At 41.6% G+C, this 24,435-nt stretch overlaps 1 protein-coding gene across 2 annotated transcripts in view; it reads left to right on the forward strand.

Moving 5' to 3' along the window:
- Window positions 1-24,435, forward strand: part of me1 (malic enzyme 1, NADP(+)-dependent, cytosolic) — a 598,180-nt gene that overhangs the window by 190,814 nt on the left and 382,931 nt on the right. The gene's annotated exons all lie outside the window — the stretch shown is intronic.

Genomic DNA, 24,435 nt, shown 5'->3' on the forward strand with positions numbered 1-24,435 from the left:
GCTGCACTCAAGTCATGTGGAGAGTATTCCATTACACTCCTGACTTGTGCCTTGTAGATGATGGACAGGCTTTGGGGACAGGGGAGGTGAGTTACTTGCTGCAGGATTCCAAGCCTCTCTCTGGCTCTTGTAGCCACAGTATTTATACAGCTAGCCCAATTCAGTTTCTGATCTATGGTAACTCCCAGGATGCTAGTGGAATTCGGTGATGGTAATGCCATTGAATGTCAAGGGATGATAGTTAGATTCTCTCTTGTTGGAGATGGTCATTGCCTGACACTTGTGGCAGGAATGTTACTTGCCATTTGTCAGCCTAGGCCTGGATATTGTCCAGGTCTTGCTGCATTTGTACATGAATTGCTTCAGTATCTGAGGAGTTGCATCAGAAGCTGTGTGACCCTGACAGAACCCAAACTGGGCGTTGGTGAATAGGTTATGGCTAAGCAAGTGCTGTTTAATAGCACTGTTGATGACTCCTTCCATCACTTTACTGATGATGGAGAGTAGACTGATGGCATAGTAATTGGCTGGGTTGGATTTTCCTGGTTTTTATGTCAGGACATACCTGGGCAATTTTTCACTTTGCTGGGTAGATGCCAGTGTTGTAGCTGTACTAGACCAGCTTGCCTGCTGGAAAAGGCACTAACTTTAGAAAATTTACCTGTGCTTCAAACAAAGTTACTAATACATCCATGCCTTATGGAGAGGGCTTTTTGTTTAACTATGTTCGTTTTCACAGCAATAAACTTCAATGCTACCAAACCATTCCGGGCCACTTCCGGGAATATCTGCTAGCCTGCAAGCCACAGATGCATTAAACCTGAGGCACCACTTTCCCTCACTTCCATCGAGTCGGTCCACGTTTTATTCTTTTATATGGGTTGTTAATATTGTTGTAGTTGATGTTTTCTGAAAAATCTGACCGCAAAGAAGCGAACACTGCCAGCAGGTGAGCCAATTATGACTGAACATGACCTTAGCAGTGGTTTGGATGATTAAATGATACCTTCTGAGGTAAATTATAAATTCTAATAGGTTACATAAATTAAATGTTCAGAAATACCAATAAATACATTATCCATTTTCCCAATAAGTTTTCTAGTAACATAGACATGATCTTGAGGGATGAGTTTTGGTGGCCCTTTCTCATTTCTTATTTTTATGTTGCGTGTGAACTAATATTTATCAAAATTTGACATTGCGTGTAGACAAATTATCACTGGTGTAAGTCAGCTGGTAGGATTTGGCTATGAACCATCAATTGCTCACGTGCATTCTCTAACCAGTGCTATAAATAATTGAATTAGCCTTGGAGCAGACTTTGAAAGAGAAGTGGGCTGAAGATCCACACATCTGGCCTTCTAACTGTGGGGGCTCATGGCAGCTTGCTTAATGTGGAGAGTGCACCTTCAGTCACTTGTCACAGACTGGGAGTAGTGCCAGTCTGGGATCTTGGTGCTTCAAGTGCAATCAGAGTTTTGTTCTGACTAGTACTTTGATCTTTTTTCAATTTATTCATTCATAGGATGTTGGCGTTGCTAATGAGGTCTGCATTTATTACAAATTCCTAGTTATCCTTGAGAAGGTGGTGGTGATTGCCGCCTTGAATTGCTGTAGTCAGTGTGGTGAAGCTACTCCCACAGTGCTGTTAGGGAGGGAGTTCCAAGATTTTGATGAAGGTACACTTTCACATTTGAGTATTGCTGGAAAAAAAAGAGACATGCTGCCGAAGCTTTTTATCTTACTCTGATAAGGATAGATTTGCAAGAATGCCAATTGTAAAGGGACCAACAATTTATATTGCAGGAGAAGAGCGTGCTGTTTGGTTGGAAGCACACTCCTCTTGAGCAGCATAAATAGTTGTTCGCTTTACAGTTGGTATTCCTACACATCTGTCCTGATCAGTGCAAGATGAAAAGCTTTGACAGTGTTGTTTTTATTTTGCAGCAGTACTCAAGTTCTGTAATTTTAATATTTCCAAGTCAGGATTGGGTACGATTTGGATGGGAATTTGATAGTGTTCTCCTGTGCTTTACTGCCTTTTTCCTAGGTGAAAGAGTTCCTGTCTGGGAGGAGCTATTCTCTTTATTATTAAACTTAACTTTGTTGGCAAAGATTCTTCTCTCTTTGCCTGACCGCCACCCCACACCAAAGCTAGATCTATTATCCCAGCCGGGGTTCTGCATGTCTACAGGCAGATACTACTTGCTTATAAAATGGAAGAAATTTCATAATTTTGTTTTTGGTGTTCTGTCCCTCTCCCCAAATTGTTCTAAAACCGAATATTTCTCAATGGGAATGTGGAAATGCAAATTGATTACATTGTGAGATACTAAATCTAGCTTCTGCTGTCCTTTCATGAGCAAGCACAGGGAGTTCATGTCAAGAGCTGTTCAGTAGCTTTATAGGTGGCTACCTGTGATTGGTTATTTGAGTTATGCTTGTAATGGGCACTGTGGTGATTTTACTTCCTTTATTTTCCTAAGGTTGAATATTTTGTACCTATAAACTTAACCTGTCAGATTTTTGCCAGCATCCAATTAAATTTAAAGGGAAGCTAGGCAAGCATATGAGGAAAAAGGGAATAGATGCTTATGATGCTAGAGTTAGATGATGAAAAATAGGAAGAGGCTTGAGAGGAGCACAGACTGATTGGGTCAAATGGCCTGTTTCTTCTGTGTCATATACCCTATATAATCGTCTGTAAGATGGTACTTTAGAAACAACCAACTTCATTTTTTAAAAAATCTCGATTCCATCATCGGTTGAGAATGCATAAGTTCCTTAACTTAATTACCCATTTCTCACCAACTAAAATCTCCTACACTCGATGACAAGGAGAGGAATGCTAATATATCAGTTTTTAAATAATCAGATGGAATAATATTGATTCAAACGTAATTAAGGGCTGCATCAACTAAACAGTGATAGACATATTACCTGCTATCTTACAACCTGCTGCTGCACATTGACTATGTTCTTTTGTTAAAAAGAAACCTTCTTCAGATACAGTGAATGGACTTTTACCACCATAACCACATAGGTTGCAACAGTTTAAGGAGACAGCCCAATAGTACCTCAGGACCACTGGGGATGGGCAATATATGGAGGAGCATGGCCAGAATTACCCCACATCCCAAGCAAAAATTTTAAAAGTCCCAAAGCACCTCACAGCAATGAATTATTCTTAAGTGGTAGCCATTTGTTTTGTAGACAAACGTGGCTGTCAATTTACATAGCAAGATACCACTGAGATAAATGATCAGATGATCTATTTTTGTGTTGATTTCGAGGTGAATGTTGGCTGGCTTGCAGGAAGAGCTCTTGACTTTCCTCCAAATCGTGGCGACGGAATCTGTTGTACAGGTAGATTGGGGCAAAGAAAAACAGGCCTCGAGTAAAATTACCTCTTTTTTTTCCCCATTCCATTTTGGATGCAAATAATTTGTGAAGCCTTGTAGGTTAATGCCTTTTTGTTTTTGTTTGTAAACTGTTTCTGCTACCGTAGCAGCTTGGGCAGGAGACATTCCTGTGAGCACTTCTGTAATTTTCTACCATATTGAGGCCAAATTGGATTCTGCCATCAATAACTAGTTTTACAATTTGTCATTGTAAATTGTACAGGGATTTGTTGCAGATGTTTTCACCCCCAATTATGAGCCAAATTGGCTGTTGATCACTGTAATATAAAGAATTACCATTGGAAGTTGTTGCCAAGTGGATATCCTGAAGTAACTGTAAATATGAAAAGTAAATTTCCCAATCCTGAAAGCTTTGAGCTAATGCTGAGAGTAAGTATCTGCAACTCAAAGATTCTGAATTGTTGAGCAGTTGTATTCTTTGGTATTACACTGACTTTGCCATCATTAGCCCTCCATTTTACAGTTGCTAAATAAAAATTGCAGACAAATGGAAAAGTAGCATGTTAGAAGAATTTATTTTTAACATTCTAATATAGTACAACTAAATAGTTGCAGAACTTTAGAGTTATGTGCATTGCACAATTTAGAGTATGCTGCTTGTGGACATTGTGCAAGGGCAACTTGTTTAGGGTTATCATTTCAAGTCTGTATGACCCTTCCTCCTTCAGAGCTCTGAAGATGGGTCATACAGACTCAAAAAGTTAACCCCGTTTCTCTCTCCACAGATGCTGCTAGACCTGCTGAGTTTTTCCAGAATTTTCTGTTTTGTTTGATTTCCAGCATCTGCAGAATTTTGCTCTTAACCTGTTTAGGATTTGATTTCCCATCTTCTATTTTCAGCATATTGATACTTAAGAATGATCGGGCAAATTATGAAACTTTACCAAGTACACGATGAAATCCTTTTAACCAGTTATTTCACAAGGCATTTCAGTTCATAATTATTTTCATGACATGCCCAAATAAACATGGAGTGTCTCTAGTGGAAAACCATGGGCAGGATTTTGAGGTCAGGGTTCTCGTACAGAAATCGGTGCCAAATGGTGGGTCATACCCCACACTATCTTGAATCTGACAGGTTTTCCCCAAATTAGCCAATTAGTGGCTGGAGGGTGGTCAGGCTCTCAAAGCTGGAGGACCAATAGGAGGCCCTGCCATTTCGGGTAAAAGAGACAGAGGCACTACCTCAAGATAGAGGTGCTTCCCTCCAGCTTTTTAATATTTTGAATGAGAAAAGCACCCTTAATAGGAAGACCATCATGCGCCCCCCCCCCCCCCCCACCCCCCATAGTTGCCTGTGGCATGGTACACACAGTGCTTTCAAATACTTCCAGCACGGCTCACACTGTGCTGTATGCTGGGAAGGGCCGTAATGTGCCTGCGCACCAGAAACGTCAAGAGTACTCTGTGATGTCAGTCGTCTGGTCCAAGTCTGCTGACTTGACATGTGAATCTGAAACTTGAACCATGCAGGTTCTTTCACAAGTGCCTGTCCCGACCTCACTCAGCAGAACAAGAGTTAGGTCGCACGAGAATTTCTTCTGCACAAGTGCTACTTAAAGGGCCATCAGTCCAAATTACAGGTAAGGTGCTGTTGACTGACCTCTGCTACGACAAAGTACTGTGGATTGTTTTTGGAGGTGATAGGCTGCATCCATAAAGGCAATTTGGTCACTGATCTCCACACCAAATCTGCAACAGGTCAGGAGGCTATGTTTGCAGTGAAGGTGGAGTTGAGGTTGTTGACAGGGGAAGACTGCATGAAGGCTTCCTGTTGAGCATACAGCCAGCCAGTTGGCCGGCTGAACTAGGCTGAATGCTACAATTATGGAGGCAAAGTTTGCATGCTGCCTGCTACTATGGGATTGCGAATTGTGACTCCTGCATTGAAATCGGGAGCTGACAAATTTTTATCCCATTTTATCTTTTATACTTTGGATAGCTGGCATAAAAAAATGCTCAGCTCAAAGTTTAGAGCAGACACTTATGCATTAATGTCTGGGTAATTTTGTTTAATTTTACATTTGAACAGCAGTGTGTAATAATGTGGTTTGTTTGCCTAATTACACCTTAAACACTTATGTACATTACACTACCAAGTGATTTATTTTTTACTGCTGAGCTGAGAGTACCAGTTGATCTGAGATCAGGAACTGCCAGCAAGGGCACTCCCTGAACCTTGTAATAACCTCTGGTGAATTGACATTTCTTTATTTTATGGGCTAATATGGTAGGAAATTAAGGATTCAATGTTGTTGGAGAATTCATTAGTTGAAGGTACAATGGTTTTTTTCTATGCTGTGTTCATTTTCCTTCAGTTTTATTAGCTGGTAAATCTGCTTTGCACCGATGAAGCTTATTTGTAACTTTTTTGTTCTTAGCTGTTTGACAGGCAAAACATTTCTTTAGAGAGTAATGCATGTGATTAACTAGATTTTATTTGCGTTATAATTTGTAATCACTTAACTGAGGCGAGAATCAGGAGCAGAAGCGGACTGGGGGGGTGAGGGGGTCACCAGAGTTTGAATGAGAAAAAAAATCAAACTGTGACATCATAGGAAGTCTGAGTTGATTGGCTGTTGAATATTGTAGCTGTTTCCCTTTCTTCAAAATTGGAGAGTTCAAGCAGCTGGGAAATTAAAACTTTTATTTAAAAAAAAGTTAAGTAAAGCATTTCAGTTTTCTGATATTTAAGCGATGTTAACAGAAGGGAAGTGAGTAGTGAGGATTATTATCTAATAGATAGAGGAATGGCAGGGCAGCTCTGACAACTTGAGTGCACATTGTGATATATGAGAACTCCAGGATGTTTCCTGTGTCCTGGATAACCAGATGTGCAGGAACTGTCATCAGTTGTAGTACCCGCTGCTGCATTTCTGATACGGTTGACCCTGCATCTTAAGAGTATTCAGGAGGGAGGGGGAATGGCTGACAACCAAGCAGATTGTGCAGAAGTCCCCTGAGTGCACCTCTCTATCCAACCAGTATTCAGTTCTGGATGCCGATGAAAGTGATGGCTCATCTGGGAAGTGCAGTCAGTGCTAAATCCATGACACCATGGATGGCTCAGCTGTACAGTGGGGTACGAAGAAGACAAAGAACAATAGTGATAGGAGGTTTGATAGCTAGGGGAGCAGATAGGCATTTCCGTGCTGCAGATGTGAATCCAGCGTGATATGTTGCCAACCTGGTGCCAGGTTCAAGGATGTCACTGAACGGCTTCAGAGCACCCTGAGGGCTGGGAAGGTGAATAGCCAGCAGTCTTGGTCCACGTCAGTGCTAATGACATGGGCAGAGGGATATGGTCCTGTAGTCAGAATTTGGGGAGCTATGTATGGAAATAGCAAGCAGGACCTCAAAAGTAGTAATCTCTAGTTTACTCCTGGTACCAAGTGCTAGTAAGTACAGAAATAGAAGGATTAACCAGATGGATGCATGGCTGAACAGATGATGCAGGAGGGGAGGGCCTTTGACTCCTGGGACATTGGAACCAGCTCTGGGGAAGTTGGGACTTGTACAGGCCCGCTGAGTTACACCTAAACAGAGCTGGGACCAAATTCTTCGCTAGTGCTACTGGTAGGGTTTAAACTAACTTGGCAGTAAACGTCCACCAACTGATTCTAATTAAACATTCAATTAATATACAATTAACCATATGTAGTTTTGGGAGCTAACTGTTAGTAGCTCAGACGTGTTCAATTATGGAAAAACGTGCTTATAATTCATGCCCTTGTCAGGTGTGTGGTTTATTTTCTATAGTATATAGGAATGTGGTGCAGTTTGAGTTATTGCACCTTCATTCTAAAGTCAACAATTGGTATATGTTGTCTGCAAGCAAAATTTGCATTTCTCTTGTGCATGTTATATGAAGCTATGGAGAATTTACATGTTGCCTGGTGATTAATCTACAGCTAGTATTTTGACATAGGGTACATTGTTCTTTTTTTTACATGGATTGGGTGGGGCTTCAAAAGTATTAATTAAAATGTAGCAGTAGTGTTGGGATAATGCTTGAAAGAAAATCTAATGAACACGCTTAAAGGCTGCTGTTGAGGTGCACATGTCAACATGGCAAAATTGAGCCAGATGTTTCCTGTACTTGCTCATGATGAAGTGTCCGTGTACGTGTATTTAGGTCTCAAATGTGTGGACCAACATTGGTTCTTACTTAATTCGACAAATCATTTTTGGGAGGCAATGGCGTAGTGGTATTGTTGCTGGGCTGGTAATCCGGAGACCCAGGGTAATGCTCTGGGGACCCAGATTTGAATCCCGCCATGGCAGACGGTGGAATTTGAATTCACTCAATCTGGAATTAAAAGTCTAATGAAGACCATGAAACCATTGTTGATTGTTGTAAAAACCCATCTGGTTCACTAATGTCCTTTAAGGAAGGAAATCTGCTGTCCTTACCTGGTCTGGCCTACATGTGGCTCCAGACCCACAACCGTGCCCTCTGAGCAAGGGCGATTAGGGATGGGCAATAAATGCTGGTCTAGCTAGTGACACCCACATCCCATGAATGAATTTAAAAAAACTTCAGATTACAAACTTTTTTTCCTTTCCTTCTCCCACTCTTCCCTAAAAAAAAATGCGCACAGACCTTTTTTAAATGCTGGCTATTTGCACAAATGCCATCAGGGAGATCTGGTAGGTTTAATTTCACCTTGGGTGGAAATTTTACTGAAAATTTTCCTTTAAGATATTTAGTTGCAACATTTAGGTTGCTTATCATCTAGCCTGAGAGGATATATTACTTTTGGTGTTATGCTCTTGCCAAATTTCAAATCTTGAACCTTCTTGAAGGAGCTGTTTGATGTAACATATGGATGGAGTATTGTTTGACATATATTTTGCCACATGTTCAAACATGTATTGCAGATGTTCAGTATTTGGTTTTGGAATGTTGTACAAAGAGGTAATCCATTTCCTTTCAAAATGAAAGTTATCATTTTTGTCTTTGCTTTACCTACCAAGTTTTGTTGACGTTTTTTAAAGAAATTCTAAAGAATTTTAATATTCGATATTTGTGCCAAATAAATTATGTAAGTCAAAGTGGAACTGATGTCCTATTTTGTAATCATTTTAGCTCTTTTTTTTTTATCCGTAGAGCTTCCTAAGGACCAGCATTTATTTTCCCCCACAGAAGCAGATTGTCAGTGCTTTAGGTTTTTTTTGGTTAGGATAGCAATGGAATGATATTCATTTTGAGTGCAATAGTCATAAAGGATCATCACTTTGCATGTCAACAACAGACTCAGACATTTGTAACTTGGGGTTGCTGCTTTACATTGGAAGACCAAACACAGATTGGTGACAATCCACCTGACAGGCCATCTGTCATTTAATTCTTGGCCATGCTGTCACTCTGATCTCAGTCCTCGACCTCCTGCAATGTTCCAGTGAAGCTCAATTTAAGCTTGAGGAATCGCACCTCATCTTTGAATAGGCACTCTAGAGCTTTCTGGACTCAACGTTGCCTTCGACAATTTCAGGCCATAAATCCCTGACACCATTTTGTTTCCTTTACTCTTTGCAGGTTTGGGTTCTAGTCTTTTATTCTCGTTTTTGCTTTTGGAAAGCAGCTGTTCATCATTCTGCCATTCACATTTCCTCTCGACACACCTTTAACTTTTTCACTTTTCCCTTTAGCTTTTCACTGCCAAATCTTTCTGTCATTTAATCTCTCCAGTCTTCCATCCTATCACTGACCTTCCTTTTTTGTTTTCCCATCCTCCCCCCACCCCATGTTCGCTTGGTTAAAACCTATTGCATTTGGAGCGTTTCACTTTTCGAATGCAAGGTCATTGACTTGCAACTCAGCTTCCTTCTCCAAAAATGTTGCTTGACCAGTTGAGTATTTCCAGCATGTTCTGCTTTTGTATAAGGAGTGTTGGGACTGTAACAAGAGAATTAGGTTATTTTAAAATTTGTGGAGTTAAACATGTGATCCAATGTTAAAGCTCTTTTGGCAATAGATGTCCCCATCCTACTTTTTTTTTAAAAAAAGCAAGTTGTTGATCATTATCCTATTTGTCCCCAGGACCAGACGGCCTGCATCCTGGGCGTTTAAAGAAGTGGCTGCAGAGATTTTTAAAAATTCATTTATGGGTTGCTGGCAAGGCCAGCATTTATTGCCCATCCCTAATTGCCCTTGAGAAGGTGGTGGTGAGTGCTGCCTTGAACTACTGCAGCCCACGTGGTGTAGGTAACCCACAGTGCTGTTAGATAATAGAGGCATTGGTTATAATATTCCAAAATTCCTTTGATTCTGGAGTGGTCCCAGTGGATTGGAAAATGGCAAATGTAACAACTTTATTCAAGAAAGGAGAGAGACAGGAGGCAGGAAACTATAGAACCATAGAAAAGTTACAGCACTGAGATGCCATTCAGCCCGTCATGTCTGCGTCAGCCAGAAAGGAAAAAAATACCAGCTACCCATTTTAATCCCACCTTCCAGCACCCAGTCCGTAGCCTTGCAGGTTACAGTATTTTAGGTGCAGATCCAGATGCCTTTTAAATGAGTTAAGGGATTCTGCTTCCACCACCAAACCAGGCAGTGAATTCCAAACACCATCACCCTCTGAGTGAAAAAGTTTTTGCTCATGTCCCCTCTAAATGTCCTACCAATCACATTAAATCTATGCTCCCGGTAATTTCCCTCAGGGGATCCCTGCCTATATCTAGGCTCCTCATAATCTTGTACACCTCAATCAGGTTACTCCTCAGCCTCCTTAGTTCCAAGGAAAACAACCCCAACCTATCCAATCTTTCCTCATAGCTGCAATTTTCGAGCCCTGGCAACATTCTTGTAAATCTCCTCTGCATCTCTCCAGAGCAATTATGTCACGACTCATAGATGTTTACAGCACAAAAGAAAGCCATTTGGCCCATTGTGTCTGTGCCAGTCAACAAAGATCTGACTACACAAATCCCATTTTCCAGTGCTTAGCCCATAACCCTGGAGGTTATGGTAATGCAAGGGAATATCTAAATACTACTTAAATGTTATGACCCAACCACCCTTTTAGGCAGTGAGTTCCAGACTCCCACCACACTCTGGGTAAAAAAATTTCTCCTCAACTCCCCTCTCAGCCTGCTACTTCTTACCTTAAACCTATTCTACTGGTTATTGACCCCTCTACTAATGGAAAAAGTGCCTTCCTGTCCACCCATGTGATGTGGTGACCAGAACTGTACACAAAATTCCAGCTTTGGCCTAACCAGTGTTTTATACAGTTCCATCATTACATCCTTTCTTTTGTACTCTACCTCACCCAGTAAACGAAAGGATTCCACATGCTTCCTTGACTACCTTATCCACCTGTCCTGCCAACTTCAGAGACCTATGGACATGCATACCAGAGGGCCTCACATTCCCTTTAACATCCTCTTATTTATTGGGTATTCTCTTGCTTTGCTTTGTTTGCCTTCCCCAAGTGCATTACCTCACACTTCTCTGGATTGAGTTCCATCTGTCACTTTTCTGCCCACTCAGCCAAACTATTGATATAATTCTGAGACAACAGTTATCCTTTTCACTGTTGACTACATGGCCAGTTTTTGTCATCTGCAAATTTCCCAATCATGCCAGCTACTTTTAAGTCCAAATCATTAATAAATACAAAAAAAAACAAGGGCCCCAACGCTGAGTCCTGTGGAACACTACTGGAAACCATTTTCCATTCACAAAAACATCCATCAACCATTAACCTTTGTTTCCTGTCACTGAGCCACTTTTGAATCCAACTTACCACCTTCCCCTGTATCTCATGAGATCTCACTTTCCTGACCAGTCTGTCAAATGCCTTACAGAAATCCATGTAGACAACATCCACTGCACTACTCTCATCGATCCTCCTTGTTACTTCCTCAAAAAAATTGATTAATTTAGTAAAACACAACCTTCCCCTAACAAAACCATGCTGACTATCCCTGATTAATCCATTCCTTTCTAAGTGGCAGCTTATCCTGTATCTCGGAATTGATTCCAATAATTTTCCCACCACTGAAGTCAGACGGACTGGCCTACAATTATTTGGTCTATTCCTTGCAGACATCCGATCCTCTGGTACCTCACCTGTATCTAGTGAAGATTGGAAAATAATCCTTGGAGCATCCACTATTTTTCCCCCTGGCTTGTTTGAACAGCCTGGGATACAACCCATCTGGCCCTGTTGACTTATCCACTTCCAAGGATGTCAGTTCCTCCAGTACTTCCGCTCTCATTATGTTTATTGTATCTAATATTTCTCCCCCTCTTTCACTAGAATGCCTGCATCATCCCTCTCCATAATGAAGACAGAGACAAAGTACTCCTTGAAAACCCTGTTGACATCTTCAGAGCACAAGTTAACATAGACATCTTTGACTGGCCCTACACTTTCTTTAGTTATTCTGTTGCTCTTAGTGTACTGGTAAAACATCTTTGAGTTTTCTTCAAGTTTACCTGTTTTTATTCATTTGTGGGACGTGGGCTTCGTTAGCTGGGCCAGCATTTATTGCCCATCCCTAATTGCCCTTCAGAAGGTGGTGGTGAGCTCCCTCCTTGAACCACTGCAGTCCATGTGGCCTAGGTGCACCCACAGTGTTGTTAGGAACGGAGTCCCAGGACTTTGACCCAGTGACATTGAAGGAATGGTGATTTATTTCCAAGTCAGGATGGTGAGTGACTTGGAGGGGAACTTCCAGGTGGTGGTGTTCCCATCTATCTGCTGCCCTTGCTCTTCTAGATGCTAGTGGTTGTGGGTTTGGAAGGTGGTGTCTAAGGAGCCTTGGTGAATTCCTGCAGTGCATCCTTTAGATGGTACACACTACTGCTACTGTGCGTCGGTGGTGGAGGGAGTGAATGTTTGTGGATGTGGTGCCAATCAAGTGGGCTGCTTTGTCTTGGATCGTGTCAAGCTCCTTGAATGTTGTGGGAGCTGCACTCATCCAGGCAGGTGGGGAGTATTCCATCACACTCCTAACTGTGCCTTGTAGATGGTGGGCAGGCTTTGGGGAGTCAGGAGGTGAGTTACTCGTCGCATGATTCCTAGCCTCTAACCTGCTCTTGTAGCCACAGTATTTATATGGCTAGTCCAGTTCAGTTTCTGGTCAATGGTAACCTTCAGGATGTTGATGGTGGGGGATTCAGTGATGGAAATGTCCTTGAACATCAAGGGGCAATGGTTCAATTCTCTCCTGTTGGAGATGATCATTGCCTGCCATTTGTGTGGCGCGAATGTTACTTGCCACTTGTCAGCCCAACCTGGATATTGTCCAGGTCTTGCTGCATTTGGACATGGACTGCTTCAATATCTGAGGAGCCATGAATGGTGCTAAACATTGTGCAATCCTTAGCGAACATCCCTACTTCTGACCTTATGATGGAAGGAAGGCCATTGATGAAGCAGCTGAAGATGAATGTGCTAAGGAACCCCTGTAGTGATGTCTTGGAGCTGCGATGACTGACCTCCAACAACCACAGCCATCCTCCTTTGCGCTAGGTATGACTCCAACCAGCGGAGAGTTTTTCCTCCGGATTTCCATTGACTCCTGTTTTGCTAGGGCTCCTTGGTGCCACATTCGGTCAAATGCAGCCTTGAGGTCAAGGGCAGTTGCTCTCTCCTCGCCTTGTGAGTTCTTTTGTCCATGTTTGAACCAAAGCTGTAATGAAGTCAGGGGCTGAGTGGTCCTGGGTAACCCAAACTGGGCATCAGTGAGCAGGTTATTGCTAAGCAAGTGCTGCTTGATAGCACTGTTGATGGCCCCTTACATTACTGTTCGTGGAGAGCAGACTGATTGGCTTGGTTGGATTTGTCCTGCGTTTTGTGTACAGCACATACCTGGGCGATTTTCCACATAGCCGGGTAGATCTCTGTGTTGTAACTGTACTGGAACAACTTGGCTTGGGGCACGACAAGTTCTGGAGCACAAGTCTTCAGCGCTATTGTCGGAATATTATCAGGGCCCATAGCCTTTGCAGTATCCAGTGCCTTCAGCTGTTTCTTGAAATGATGTGGAGTGAATTGAATTGGCTGAAGACTGGCATCTGATGTTGGGGACCTCAGAAGGAGGCTGAGGTGGATCATCCACTTGGCACTTCTGACTGAATGTTGTAGTGATTGCTTCAGCCTGGTCTTTTGCACTGTGCTGGGCTTCTCCATCATTGAGGCTGGGGATATTTGTGGAGCCATTGCCTCCAGTGAGTTGTTTAATTGGCCTTCACCATTCATGACTGGATGTGGCAGGACTGCAGAGCTTAGATCTGATCTGTTGGTTGTGGGACTGCTTTAGCTCTGTCTGTCACTTGCTGCTTATGCAAGTCGGTCTCTGTCTTGGCTTCATTGGGTTGACACCTCATTTTAACATATGCCTGATGCTGCTCCTGGAATGCCCTCCTGCACTCTTCATTGCCAGAGCTGATCCCCTGGTTTGACGGCAATGGTAGAGTCCCATTTTTTTTATATATCCTCCCTTTGCTTTCCTAATTATCTTTTTTACTTCACCACTGTAATTTCTGTACTTCCTAGGCTTTCTACAGTATTAAGTCTTTTGTGACTGTCATAAGCTTGCTTTCTTCTGCTTTATCTTACCTTCTATACTTACAGATAACCAGGGGGCTCTAGATTGGCAGTACTGTCCTTTCCTTGGTGGAGACATGTATATACATGTAGAATCTTGCTTTTCCACTGGTCTGTCACTGACTTCCCTTCAAGTAGCTGTAACAATTTCACTTCTGCCAGATCACCCCACTGCTTTGTAAAATTTGTCTTTCTCCAGTTTAGAACTTTTACTCCTGTTCTATCTTTATTGTTTTTCATAATTATATTAAATCTAACTATTATAGTCACTGTCTCCAAAATGGTCCCCCACTGCTACTTCATCCACTTGTCCAGCTTCATTTCCTAAGACTAAATCATGCTGGCTGAATAAGTTCTCTTGAATGCAGTTCAAAAAATTTGTGCCCTCTACTGTTTGCATCCCAATTGATATTAGGGTAGTTGAACTCCCCAACTATTACTGCCCTATTGTTTTTGCGCTCAAATTTGCCTACATATATGCTCTTCTATCTCCCTCTCACTATTTGGGGGCCTTTAAGTACGCTCTTAGTAGTGTGGCTGTCCCTTTTTGTTAAATCCTGAGCTCAGCCCATTTGGTCTCATTTGAAGATTCATTTAGTATATCATCCACCCCCCCCCCCCACCCCCAAACCCCGGACAGGTGTAACTGATTAATCAATAATGTTAAACCTCCGCCTTTTTTATCCCATCTCTGTCCTGCCTGAAAACTCTATATCCATGGATGTTGAGCTACTATTTTTGCTCCTCTTCAGTTATAGCAATGATATCATGCTGCCATGTGTCTATCTGTGCTGTCAGCTCGTCGGCTTTGTTTGCTATACTCTTTGCATTTAAATAGATACCTTTTAACATTGCCAAATCCCTGTGCTGTAAACTTTTTAACCTTCTGCTACTCCTGTCTTTGCGTCACCTGTTAATTTTCTGTCCCCCACTCCCTGCTCTGAATTTGGCCTATTTGAATCTGCCCTCAGGTTCCTATCCCCTTGCCAATGTTGTTTAAACCTTCCGCAATAACACTAGCAAATCTCCCTCAAGGACATTCATCCTGGTCCTATCTATCCCACCTTTCCCCTGAACTGTAGCCCAGAAAACTAAGCCCTCCCTCCTGCACCATCTCTTCAGCCACACATTCATCTGGTGTATTCTCCTGGCACGTGGCCTTGGAAGTAATCCAGAGATTACTACCTTTTGAGGCCCTGCTTGCTAATCTCTCTCTTAACTCTGAACTCAGCCTGCAGGACTTCATCCCTCTTTCTACCTAGATCGTCGGTACCAATGTGAACTGCGACCTCTGGTTGTACTCCCTCATCCTCCGGAATGTTCTGAAGCTGCTCGGTGATATCCATGACCCTTGCGCCAGGGAGGCAACATACCATCCTGGAATCGCAACTGCAACTACAGACACACCTGTCTGTTCCGCTAACTCAGGAGTCTGCTGCACTTTCCCACCTTGTCTGTCTGATGGCCACCCAGTCCCTTTCTACCTGCTTTTTCATAAGCTGCGGGATGACTACCTTCTGATATGTGCTATCCACATAGCTGTCATCCTTGCAAATGCTCCTAGAGTTCCAAGATACAGCGGTCAAGTTTTTCTATTTGGGGGCACTTTCTGGGTATGTAGTTGTCCAAGATTTGGGTGGCATCCTGGAGTCCCCACATGGTACAGGATGTGCACTCAATGGGTGTGAGGAACCTTGCCATGCCTCGAATTATTTATTTACTGCACCGAAATTGGAATTTAAGTAAGCACAATAAAACGTTAATTAACTCTCACTCTGTCCTCGCACCAGCTATTTTTCAAAGCCCTGATTCTCACTGGAACTCTTGCTCTGTCTTTGCGCCGGTTTATTTCAAGTCCCCAATGGCAAAATCCCATTTGCTATCCACTGCTGTTTTTTTTCTTCTTATGTTTCCTGCTTTAAATGTGTTGCCTTTTTAAGGCAGTAACCTTTTTGTCCCTCAGGCTGCAGTTGCTAGGGTAGAGTTGACTTCCCTCTGTTTTGAGTTCTTGTTGCTGGGCAGATCTTTGAAAATACACTTTGCAGGTGCTGTATTTTGTAACAAATATATCAATGCAGGTAGTGTTTTTGTACAGACCTGCGCTGCAGTGGACTTGGAAACTTGGTTATGCCTCTGTTTTAGCTTGGGGGAGAAAAATCTTCTCTCCTTGAGTGAAGCTATTTCCCTTTGAGTTTAGAGTGCTTATAAAAACTCAGATTTCAGCATTTCTAAAATGCTTAGAAGAATTGTACTTGCAGCTTGTGTTGCATTTCACTGGTACTGCTGTTTTATTATCCTTAGGGCCATAAGTCTCTTTTTCTTAAAAACCTTTAAAACAGCAGATATTTCTCCTGGGGTCTTGCAATGGACTTACACTCATTCCGATGGATTCCTGAACATCCAAGTCTGTACTGAAGCTGCTTCAACTTATTCTTAGTTTTCTTCTTAGGTGCTCGTCTCTCTAGTTAGCCTAACGTCTGTGATAGGTTAATTGCTAGAATCCATTGTTAAGGTGATTATAGCAGGATACGTAGAAAATAATGAAGGGATCAGGCAGAGTCAGCATGGATTTATGAAAGGGAAATTGTGTTTCACTAATTTATTAGAATTCTTTGAGGAAGTAACAAGCAAAGTGGATAAAGGGAAACCTGTAGATGTGTACCAGGCTTTCAAAAAAGCATTTGGTAAGGTGGCTAGCCATATAAATACTGTGCCTGCAAGAGCAAGTCAGAGGTTAGGAATCCTGTGGAGAGTAACTCACCACCTGACTCCCCAAAGCCTGTCCGCCATCTACAAGGCACAAGTCAGGAATGTGATGGAATACTCCCCAGTTGTTTGGATGAGTGTGGCTCCAACAACACTGAAGAAGCGTGATACCATCCAGGACAAAGCAGCCTGTTTGATTGGCACCCCATCCACAAACATTCACTCCCTCCACCAACGAACAGTAGCAGTAGTGTGTACCATCTACAAGTTACACTGCAGGAACTCACCACGGCTCCTTAGACAGCACTTTATAAACCCAGGATTGCTACCATTTGGAAGGACAAGGGCAGCAAACACATGGGAATACCACCACCTGGAAGTTCCCCTCCAAGCCACACACCATCTTGACTTGGAACTATATCTCCATTCATTCACAGTTGCTAGGTCAAAATCCTGGAATTCCCTCCCTAACAGCTACTTGCAGAGATCAGCATATTCCCCCAACCCACCCTGGGATACACTCCTTCCCCAGTACAGCTGTCACCCTGCAGCCTTTTGCCTTGCCTGAGGCCAGTTCTCCCCCTTCCCCAAGCAAGACCTTGCCCTGCAGCCATTGTACAGTTACCTACATATGGCTGATCTGGTAAGTAGGGACCTCATAAAAGAGATGTGGCGCTGCCTGTAATGCCTGCTGTTGATAACTACAAGTGCTGACCGAAGCAAGGTAGGCAAACAAACCTTGAGTTCCGGAGCGAAGTGCAACTCACCAAGTGCACGCCTTATATATGCTGTTGTGAAACATGTCAGCGTGTTTTCCTGCTGACGTGGGTGGATGATCCATCGTGGGGTGGGGCGAGGGGAGCGGGGAGAGGTGCGTCTGTCCAGTGGTTTGGCTGTATAATGATATACTGATGTATTACAATGAGGTTCCTGACGTGGTGGGGAACGTGGTTCGCCATCGGCGTGGAGCAGACGATTGCAAACTCATTTCACAACGTCATGAAACTGATTTTTGGCCTTTTTGCCATGTTGTCTGCTCACGCCACTGAACACACCTGCTGCCAGCGGGCATGGAAAATCCAGGCTCCCATCTTCAGTTTTCAGTCCTTTTATTTTGAGCTGTTCCACACACACACACATACACCATTTCACAATCTGTCTAAACCTTTTCTGCTGAAAAACTCAACTCTAAAAGCCCTGTGTCTGTTCTGACCACTGGCTGAAATCTGACCTCTGCTTCCATTTCCCTAGCAACCTAAGCTACACGATATTTTCTCAGAAGTCTGATGTCACAGCCACGAATTCCAATTTACAACTCCCTCTCCCAGAAACCTGGAGATTTGATTTCTGTTTGCTAGATACAGCCTTAAAGAACGCTGGCTTTTCCACAGTCAGCAGCTTACAAATTATAGATTTAATCACACTGTCTTCTACAGTACTCTTATAATATGGTGGTCTAATCAAGATTTATACACTTATCATAAATTCTCTACTCCTCAATTCTGCCCCTCTATTAACAAACACTGATGTATTTTTTTAATGGCCTTATAAACCTGTCATTACTTGTAGCGATTTATTCACCTGTTGCCTAGATCCTTTTGCTCGTCTACCCCATTTAGACCCTGATTTTCTAAGGAATGTGTGACCTCCAAAGTGCATCACCTCTCACTTAACTATATCGATATTCACATGCCAATTGCATGCCCATTCTGCAAGATTATTGTCACCTCATTCTGTTAGCCTTATTCAGTATTAACAATACCCCCAATTTGGTGTCATTGGCAAAATTTCACATGGCACTTCTAATGCCAGAAACCAACTAATTAATGTAAATGCTGACAGCCGTGACCCCAACATCAATCCCTGTGGAACTTCATTCCCTAACTTCCATCATTCTGAGTAATTGCCTTTAACTTCTTTTCAATTTTATAGCCAATTAGCATTGATTCTGCTGCTTGTCTGCTGACTCCACATACTGTGACTTTAGTCATGAGTCTATCACTTGATACCTAGGTGAAGACCTTTTGAAAATTTGATCCTTGTCTAATCTTTGTTACTTGAAAAAATTCAACCAGGTTGGTCAGGCATGATCTTCCATTTTGAAATTCATGCTGACTGTTCTTTACTATATTTTTGAATTGTAGATGATGCTCTATTACATTTTGTAGTAAAGATTCCATTAGTTTTCCTATTGATAAGCTAACCTGTTCTATTTCCCTTCTGAAACACAGGAATAACATTCATTGTCTGCCAGGCGTCAACTAATTAGGCCTTTTGTAGGAAATGTGTACCTTTTTTGTACTGATTTTCTACTTTTTGTGATATGAAGTCTGTATTTTTTGCATGAGCTTCTGGTAGATGAAGGTTTAATTTTAGATGTGTGACTGAGTTCACACTGAGGAATTGGTGGTATGAATTGATTGTAAAATGGAAGTAGGGACAGGTGCCCAAACTCTGTTACCAGTTGTGATCAAGGGGAACACTTTTAAAAAATATGGTTCAACAAACATTGGAGCCATAAGTAAATGAGGGTACTGAAGTTTGGCAAACTGTGATATGGGAAAAGTTAACAATAGGCAATTTAGGCATTAGGAATATCCTTTTCATGTTGTGACTATGGGTTTGTGACAATTGGCAAATGAAGACCAAAACACAGCAAAGCCCTTGGGTGAAGAGAATTAAAACGACAAAAGATTCATTGCTTAAATTTCAAGAAAAATGAGCTGCTTGTGCTGCTGTGGAAAGCAGGAGCCATCTGAATGAGGATAGTGATTGCCTTCTTTTGTGAAGCATTAATGTTTTAGTTGCTTAATGAATTGTCTTGATACCTCTGCATTAGCATCAAGTATCTTCTCATCTGAAATTTGTCTGGCCTCTGAACCTCGAGCAATATATATGTTGTAGTGCCTCTGAATACTTCTGTAACTTCTGGAATTGTGATATAGTAGCCATCACCTGAGACGTGGTTGAGGGAAGGGCAGGATTGGCAGCTCAACATTCCAGGATATAGAATCTTCGGGCAAGACACGGGAGGGGGTAAAAGAGGAGGAAGCGTTGCATTATTAGTTAAGGAGTCAGTTACTGCAGTAAGGAGAGATGATATCTTGGAAGGGGCATTGAATAAAGCTTTGTGGGTAGAGCTTAGGAATAAAAAAGAGGCAGCCACGTTGTTAGGTGTTTATTATAGACCCCCAGATTGTCAGCGGAAAATTGAGGAGCAAATACGTGCACAATTTGTGAAGGTGTGTGAAAACAATAACAATAGGGTAATTATGTTAGGTGATTTCAACTTTCCCAACATTAATAAGACATAGTGTTAAGGGCTTGGATGGAGTGGATTTCTTGAAATGTGTACAGAAGAACTTTTTAGGTCAATATGTAGAGGGTCCAACAAGGGACAGTGCATTGCTAGACCTAATTCTGGGGAATGAAGCTGGACAGGTGGCTGAGATGGTGGTGGGTGAGCATTTTAGTGATAACAACCACAACATGGTACAGTTTAAGTTTGTTATGGACAAAGAAATCGAAGTTGCAAAAAAATGTTTTGGACTGGGGGAGAGTGGATTTTAGTAAAATAAGGCAGGATCTGGCCAAGGTAGAATGGGAACAGCTACTTGTGGGGAAATCTACAGAGGAGCAGTGGGGGGGGGGGCGTTAAAAAAGGAAATGGGTACAAGCTCAACATATTCCATCTAGGGTAATAGGACGGAGTTGTTGCTTGTGAGCCCAGAGAACCATGGATGACCAGAGATATTCAGGATACGATGAGAAGGAAAAGAGAGGCTTTTAGCAGGTACAAGGGAAGCAAATCAGCAGAGGCATTAGTGGAGTACAAACAGTGCAGGGTGGAGATTAAGAAAGCAATTAGGAGAGCAAAGAGGGGATATGAGAAAGCTCTGGCTGGTAAAAGTAGAGAAAATCCCAAAATATTCTATAAGTATATCAATGGGAAGAGGATAAGGGACCAAGGGGGCAATCTATGGGTGGAGCCAGAGGACATCGCTAGAGTGTTGAATGAATACTTCACATCCGTCTTCACCCAAGAGAATGAGGATGAAGATATTGAACTCGGGGCGAGAGAGACTGTGAAGTTTTTAAGCAAATTGATATAGGGAGTGACAAGGTATTGGAGGTGTTGGCAGGCTTAAAAATGGACAAATCTCCAGGTCCAAATAATTTGTGTCCCGGACTGCTGTGCGAGGCATGGGAAGAGACCGCAGAGGCTCTGACCCAAATTTTTAATTTCTCTATGGCCACAGGGGGAGGTGCCAGAGGACTGGAGAACAGTTCATGTGGTTCTGCTATTTAAGAAGGGTTATGGAGATAAACCAGGGAACTACAGGCCAGTGAGTCTCATGTCAGTGGTAGGGAAACTATTAGAGAAAGTTCTGAAGGAGTATCTATCTCCACTTGGACCAAGTGCTGGTAAATGGGATTAGGTCGGTAGGCCAGGTGTTTGTCAAGTGTCGCTGCAGACTCGATGGGCTGAAGGGCCTCTTCTGTACTGTGATTCTGTGTAATTCATTTTAATATGGACAGATGTAATCCACCTGGGCCAGCGATCTTATGCACAAGTTTGGTTTGTTAATTATCTTCTTCCTTCAGCTTAAACATCTATCCTTTTGATTTCCTCTTCTAATGTCATTTCCACCTTGTTGATGTTCCTGGCAAATAGCTGGCAAAGACTTATTCAATTTACCTATTTCACTGCCCTTGCCTTTTTCCAACTTTTAGAACTGAAGCAGTCTTATTGAAGAAGTTAATTAACAAATCACATCCAAGCAGACATCCAGTACAAACAATGTGTTAATGTCGTCTCCTGATGCTATTCGGACCTTCCCCAGTTTAATAACTTTAGTTAAAATTTGAGGCCTCTAACAATATGTGCATTCACATAAGTAGCATTACAGTCTATGGACACAAAATAGATTGTATTTTGAATAGCCTGACAAAGAAAACTTATTGAATCTTTCTATAGCATTAAGTAGAGACGTAGAAGATTCGTTGACTGAAAATTATTTGCGCTCTCCTATTTTTGGTAATTTAAAGCCTGATGTTTAGAATTCTGTTATACAATATTCTGGTAGATTTATTTTGTCTTAAATCTAGTTGTTTAAAATATTACTTCTTGTACTTTCTGTAGTTTCAACAAAGAGGAAAAGTATTAAATCGGGGTGGGGGGGAAAACGTAAGCAATTTTTACAGAAAAGATATAATCAAAGTAATTCTAGCACCAGACTGGTGAAATGCAGTTTGCCTATGCCAGCATTAAGGTCTTGTATGTTTGGAAAATCTTAAAACAGTTTTTAGTGGGCAGAGATACGCATCTCAAACTGCCTGTAATTGAGTATTTAATTGACAGTCATTTCCAGACCATGGGATTAGCTGGTATATGAAGAGAAAGTGACCAATCAGCTCAGTAGGAATTTTTAGACTTTATTTAGAAAGAATTTATGGGTCATATAATTTACTTTCTAAAATCCACCTAACTTTCTGGATCTTGCCAATTAGCTTCACTTTTAGGTATAATCCTCTTTTCATTCACTTTCTTTAGCCTTGACTTAGTGGTAGTGCCTTTTACTTCTGAGTCAGAAGGGTGTGTTCAAGCTCCACACCAGAGACTCATGCACATAACCTAGGCTAATGTTTTTTACTGTTGCATTGTTGCAAATGCTGTCTTTTGAATGTGATGTTTAATCGGGGTCCCATCTGCTTTCTCAAGTGGATGTAAAGATCCCATGCCATGGCTCTCTTTATTGCTACGGCTTGCTCCCTCGTCATTTTGTATTGGTTGTTTTCATTCGTGCTTAAGCTTTTTATTAGAATTGATCCGATCGCTTTGCTCATGACTTGAAGTGGTCAATGTATCAAATCACTTCTTTGATGTGTTGCGATTATGTGTTAGATTTTAGAGCCAATCAAGCACAACTATGAAGCATACTGGGCATATGTGGTGTGACACTTAAATCCAAGCAATTCTAGATGTATTCTTTTAGAAAGGCAGGAACATTGTACCATGTCAAGTAGAATTAGTGTGCTTATTTTTAAGGCTAGAACGTACATTTGCTGTAGATTTTTGAAATAAGTGCTCAAGTTAATTATAGGTCAAGCTACAGATCAGATCCCTGTCTCTGACGGATCAACTAACATTTCATGGATCAAGTGGTGCCAAGACCCTCCTTCGAGGTAAATGAAACCCACGAGATTTTAAAATGGCTTTGAATCTGCAAGAAAGGAACCCAAGCAAAAGAGACAGAGTTGTAAATAATAATACTTGGGAGTCCTGCCTCCATTCCTGTCCCCTCTTGCACTGCTAACGAGGCTGGGCAAAAGAAGTATCCTTAATCAAAAATAAGGCCAGGGCCTAACCAATTGAGATGATTCCTGTTCATCTTTGTTATTTTAATACACTCGTACTCTGGCCAGAATGTATGCTGGAAGGATTAAGAGATTTTGGCCCCATCCTTTTTGTTGCACAGTTCACTGACTAGCCTACAAATACTACTTTTGTAAATCAGATCTGCTGTGGTTAAATATTCTGCTGTTCTAATGGTTTGCAAATGTAGATCATTTTCTGAAGACTGGCCTTTTAACAAGACCGAACAAGTCTTTTAACTAACTGCTTGCGGTAATTATTTTTGCAGAGATAAGAATCAGACATCTTTTTAAAAAAAAACTAGCAATAGTTGTACAGCTAGTTATTGCTTTCTGCTGCAATTCTTTCACTGAACTATCTATACTATCGTGTCTCAATCTCTTGGGGATCAGAGGAATTATGCTCCTCCTTTGTTCTAAACTGGTATTCTTCCTCAGCCCTGCAAAAAGCTGACACAGCTTTTTGTTAAAATTAAGGAACCCCATGACAGTGTTATAGATTGATAACTTGGCAAATGTGTTTATGCTCCAGGCTTACTGTGTGGTTTTTGGCACTTTTTCAACAATGATGCTTAACTGTTGACATCAACTGTTTTTGTTTCTCATCTGTGAACTGAAATTAATTATTGTAACTTGTGTTTTCATCAAGTGCAGTTGTTTTGGTATCTGCATTTACACTTGCATTTTTCTAAATCAGCCTGCTTTATCATCGGAAAAGTCTTGCATGTGAAGTGTTTTTACTCTTGTCTAATTTAATGTATTTTCATAGTCGTGATTAGGTTTCAATAAAAGATTTACCATTTTATGTAGCCAATATTCTTTACTTGCCTTATTACAAGTAATTATTTGCTTATCTTTATTGTTATTCCAATAATATTGTTGCATAACAGTATGTCTAGATCAGAGTTACAGCTGCATAGACCATTTAGTGTCATCAGGGCCTTAGTTCATTGGTCCTGAGTTGCAAACAACTATACTTGTATGGGACTTGTATGAAGTATTTCCCTCTGTCAAAGTAACTAACTAGTTTTTGGAGCGGCTGAGCTAATAAGAAGTTACCTTTGTCCTCCAGTTAAGAGGAGCAGTTTCCAACCGCCTCTGACCAGTTACTTGAGCAGTTTTACATTTGGACAAAACATCAAGTTAAGGAAGTTCTGGTTTTTCCTTTCGGTTCCATTAAATATTTAGGTGAAATACTTAAATGTGTGAAGTTGGTAGATGAAAGGGGGTTCAATTTTAAAATTGAAAGAAGTGATTTTTAACCCCAGCAATGCCTTCCCCTTCTCACCATACCACTCGATTTTATTTCTTTCATTCTCTAGAAATGTATTGGATTATCTTTTTGGCTGCATAAATCCTGCATCATA

The sequence above is a fragment of the Carcharodon carcharias genome, chromosome 5 (assembly GCF_017639515.1).
Source record: "Carcharodon carcharias isolate sCarCar2 chromosome 5, sCarCar2.pri, whole genome shotgun sequence".
NCBI classification, from domain to species: Eukaryota; Metazoa; Chordata; class Chondrichthyes; order Lamniformes; family Lamnidae; genus Carcharodon; species Carcharodon carcharias.